Source organism: Humulus lupulus, chromosome 3 (assembly GCF_963169125.1).
Source record: "Humulus lupulus chromosome 3, drHumLupu1.1, whole genome shotgun sequence".
NCBI classification, from domain to species: Eukaryota; Viridiplantae; Streptophyta; class Magnoliopsida; order Rosales; family Cannabaceae; genus Humulus; species Humulus lupulus.
Genome location: NC_084795.1, coordinates 223,001,872 through 223,007,078, shown reverse-complemented (window position 1 = coordinate 223,007,078; position 5,207 = coordinate 223,001,872). Strand labels below are relative to the sequence as shown.

General features: G+C 39.6%; 1 non-coding gene across 1 annotated transcript; it reads left to right on the top strand.

The window, feature by feature from the left end:
- The first annotated feature begins 4,271 nt into the window (after positions 1-4,271).
- LOC133828282 (small nucleolar RNA R71) lies at positions 4,272-4,378 on the top strand. The gene has a single exon (XR_009890910.1). It is a non-coding gene; the product is annotated as a small nucleolar RNA R71 (small nucleolar RNA).
- The last annotated feature ends 829 nt before the right edge of the window (positions 4,379-5,207 follow it).

The window sequence follows — 5,207 nt, the reverse complement described above, 5'->3', positions numbered from 1 at the left end:
CCCTGGATAACCAAGATCGTTACACTGTGTGTTAATAAAGATGCAAGACTTGCTAATCAAGTCATTTAGTTGAAAATGTGTCACTAAACCATTATTGAACTAGGGTTAAAAGATTTTGGCCATAAACACGAAATTTCTCATTAAATTAAGCGTTTAATACATGGGATCCAAAAATAGGTTTTAAAGGATAGTTTACAAAAATTTCAGAGTTTATGTACAACCACAAGTCACTCTAATGGAAAAATAGGCACTTTAGGTTCTCCTGTCCCTGTACCAACCCTCGACCGTGGCGGCTGATCAGCTGACTATGTCCATTCTACCCCAGAGTTCTCCAACTCAAGACTGGTCCACCATGCTCTTGCCTTAACCTGCACCACGTAGCACCCATGAGCCAAGGCCCAATAAGAAAATCATATTACAGAGCATAATAAATAGTCAATAGTCAGATAGTTCACAAATCAACAATCAGATACTCAACAGACCACATTGTTCACATAATCAGTGATATAAATATGTAAACCAATAATCGATCATCCAGGTAATAAACATGCCATAACCATCAGATTAATAACAATAAACATATCACACAGTATCCAGGGTCGACACCCTTAGGCCGCACCCTCTATTTATCCCACTAACTTTGGCTCGCTTAGGCCGAACTCAGTGATTAAACAATTAACCTCAGCTACCAGTGGCCGAGCTGTGTCCTGCGCATAAGTATTGATTCCGGCACTCTTTGGTCATTTATCTTATGTCCCCCATGGCATAATACCATCATATGACATCACATACAAGTATAGGGAACTCTTAGTCCCAACATAACCACATAATCGGGTGCAGTTTTCTTACCATTGATTCCGAGTGCTTGGCTAATTGAGACAATCCTCAAGCACGATCCTATCCGAGCCCTAGTGTACACCTAGTCACAACCGTAAAGTAGAATGCTCATTAAAACTCAATCCCGTAACCCTACCTCGGGACCAATCCCAAGCTCTTTTGAAGCCCAATTCCACCAAACGAGGTGGTGGAATCGACCCCCGAGCCCCCAAGAACTTCATTTGAAAACCAGAAACCCATATGATTATAATCATAAATTATTATCTTTAATGGAAGAATCCAACCCTAATTTTCCCTCACTTCTCTTCCAACATTAGTTCCTCCAATCCCCAAGCTAAATTCCTTACATTCCCATTCAAAACTCAAGTTCAGAATCAACCTCAACAAAACTCAGAAATCTCAAAACACAACCTTAAACTTTACCTTAATTTGAGAATTTATTCCAGCTATACCCCTTCATTTAATTCAAGGATCGAAGTCCCAGAACTTAGCCTAGAATTTCTCGAAGTTCTTAGCTTCAAATTCACAAAAGAGGGCAAGAGAGATAACAATTCGTGAGAGAGAGTGAGAGAGATCAGTTAGGTGCTCTGTTTTCATCCTTTTCTTTCTTCACAATTCTAACACCTTCTATTTTTGTCTAAGAAAACAAAAGTCTGATTATCAGTTTTCCCCCCTTAATAAACCAAAAGACCCTTTTATCCTCCCAATTAACAAGGAAAGCATCATACGCTTGACCGACTTATTAGTCGTGGAAAACTAAAGCGCCAGGTACACTGGCCAACACCAAGGCAGGTTATACAGAGGATAAGGCAATGGAGCCCGGGGTGACATACTAGTCTCATATCCTAGGGCTGGGCCCTAGCATTGACTTTTTAGTCAAGGACGACCTTAGCACGTTGAGTGCTGGTCATAAAGCATTGATTTATTAGTCAAGGACAACCTTAGCACGTTGAGTGCTGGTCATAAAGCATTGAGTTATTAGTCAAGGATGACCTTAGGACATTGAGTGCTAGTCATAAAGCATTGAGTTATTAGTCAAGGAATGCCTTAGCACGCTGAGTGCTGTTCGTAAAGCATTGACTTATTAGTCAAGGATGGAAATAGCGCGCTGAGCACTGGTCAATAAGATTATGCCTAACCAGGAGCGCATCATATTTTTTACCGACCTATTGGTCGTGAGAAAACTACAGCTCCAGGTACGTTGGGCCACCTCCAAGGCTGAGTATATTGAGGAAAGGGTAAAGGGACCTGGGGTGACTGATTAGTCCGACATCCTAAGGCATGAGCCAGATGATTTATTAATCATGTATTTGGGCACTGAGCTGCAATATGATTCCATAATCCTATACTTTGGGAATTGGACCCCGATATGATTCATTGATCGTATATCTTGGGCTATTGGCCCTTATGACACTGTAGTCATATATATGGATGGTCTGCATGCATTAGTAGGATTATTACTTCTAGGCATGCTTATTATGATTTGGTAACATGTTATTAACTTCTTATGAGCATGTGTTAAGTTTTCTTGTTGAGCCTTGGCTTACGGGTGCTTTGTTGTGCAGGTAACGGGAAAAAAAAGTTGGACCATCGTTGAGTTGGAGAGCTTAGGTGGCGATGTGTACATATGCGGCTGCTCGACCACCACACATGAGGTTTTAAAGAGGAACTAGGGTCAAACACTATTTTTCTGCTTAGGTCGGCAGGTTGTAACTTTTCAATTGTAATTAACCTTTTAAATGTTATTTTGGGATTCCATGCCATTAAGTAAAACGGTTGTACCTTTTGAATAAAAAATTTAACCCTAAACCATTATTCACGTTTAGTTACACGGTTATGGCCAAATGACTCGTTTAGCGAGTTTAGCACTATTTAAAATACACAGTGTAATGGTCCCTTAGTAGTAGGGCGTTACATTCAGCTCACCCTTCTGAACATCCATCATAACTTGCCTAGTAGCTAAAAATGGCCTTCCAAGAATGATTGGAATATTTTCATCTTCCTCCATATCTGACACAATGAAATATGCCAGAATAATGAAGTTTTCCACTTTAACAAGAATATCCTCTATAATACCTCTAGGGTGACTAACTGAGCTGTCTTCAAGCTGCAAAGTGACTGTAGTAGGACTAGCCTCCCCCAAACCAAGTCTGCAAAATACAGATAATGACATCAAATTAATGCTTGCCCCCAAATCACATATGGCATGCTTGCACTCAAAATTTCCAATGGTGCAAGGAATAGTAAAACTACCAGGATCTCTCAATTTCAGAGGAAGTTTTCTCTGTAAAATAGTGTTGCATTCTTCAGTAAGTGCTATAGTCTCATACTCTTCCATTCTTCTTTTCTTTGATAGAATCTCCTTCATAAATTTGACATAAGAAGGCATCTTCTCTAATGCCTCAGCGAATGGAATATTAATACGCAACTTCTTCAATACCTCAAGAAATTTGGAGAACTGCTTGTCCAAGTTAGACTTCCTCAACCCTTGTGGATATGGAATTTTGATGTAGGGGTCTCTAATGTTGTTTACTGCTATATTTTTAGGGGGGAGGTCTTCAGTAACCTTCTAAAAGCTAGACTCTGCCTTTTCTGCTTTTGAATTCTCTACCTCTGCTTTAGGTCCTTTGTAAGCCTTACCACTTCTTAACGTCACTGTCTTACATTGTTCTTTCATATTCACTACTGTTGAACTAGGAAGATTCCCTTAGGCCTGGTATTAAGCAAATTTGACAACTGCCCTACATGTGTTTCCAAGTTTCTGATTGAAGACCTGGTTTCTGTTATAAAATGCGCGTGATTCTTGGTAAGAGTCACAAGAGCAGCTTCTAACTCACTCTATTTTTCTTGTAGAGTTGGTGTCCTGGTCTGCTGTGTAGAGGCTACTGGTTGTACTTGAGGCATGGTTTGTGGAAAGGGAGTTTGAAACTAAATTGGAGGCACATGATTGTTTCTCCATCTTATATTAGGATTGTTTTTCCACCCTAGATTGAATGAATTGGAGAACAGATTGTTATACAACCTCTGAAAATTACCAACTGCCTGAACTGAGCCTGATCAACTAGCATATTACCATGCATGTTGGCAATTGTACACTGTTCATACAAATGAGACCCCCCACACAATTCACACTCTAATTGCATCTGCATAGCCTAACCTTGAGTTGAGATCTTATTTTGTTGTAACTAGTCAATGAAGCAACCTAAGCAGTTAAAGCAATAATAACATCTAATTCATGTACCCCGGCTACTTTTCTTTGTGTGGTGTCTCGTTCAGCAGGTCACTGATAATTGTTCATGGCTATCCCCTATAACAATTCATAGGCCTCATCAGCCCATTTACTCATAAAAGCACCACCTGCTGCTGCATCTATGATATTGAGAGTAGTACCGCACAAACCATTATAAAAATTGTGGACCAACATCCACTTCTCAAAACCGTGATGAGGGCAGTTTCTGAGCAGGTCTTTGAATCTTTCCCAAGCATCGTACAAAGACTCTCCCTCATTCTGATAGAAGTTATTGATTTCCCACCTTAACTTGGCAGCTTTTGCATGAGGAAAGTACTTGGAGAGAAAATTTTGAGCTAGCTCCTCCCATGTATTAATTGAGTTGGCTTGCAGAGAAATAAGACAACTTTTTGCTCTATCTTTGATTGAGAAAGGGAACAATCTCCCCCTTATTGCATCATTGCTTACCCCCATTAAACTTGAACGTTGCACATAGCTCAAGGAAGTTCACTATGTGCAAGTTAGGATCCTCAAGGGGGAGACCCCCAAACTGGACAGAAGTCTGGACCATTTGTATCATCGCCAGTTTAATCTCAAAGTTATTGACAGTGACAATCGGTGGTCTAATGCTTGAGTGCACCGATGTGAAAATGGGGAGTACATAATCTCTTAATGCTCGTACATTTTTTATCCTGAGCGATGGGATTTTGACCATCATTGTTATTGGCCCAGTCTCTTTAGTTGGAAGCCATTTATTCTTCCAACCACTTGTTCCTTCCGTTCTTTCTGCAAGATCTTTCAATTTCAGGATTCACAGGCAAAAGATCGGCAGACCCTTCTCGTCGCATACAAAAGATTTACCTGAAATAGCAAAGTGCAACAAACTAAATGAGTACAATGAAATAAAAACTACCAAATTAGAATAAAAATTAACTATTTTTATATTAATAGAATTTCAATTCCCCGACAGTGGCGCCAAAAACTTGTTGTGAAATTTCTTCGAAACAAGTGTACGCAGTCAAGCAAGTAATAATAATAGAAGTAAAGTATCGTTCCCACAGAGAATTGATCTACTAATTACCAAAAGTGAACTTTAATTTCTATTTGACTAATGAAAATAGAATGAAAATTAACAACTAAC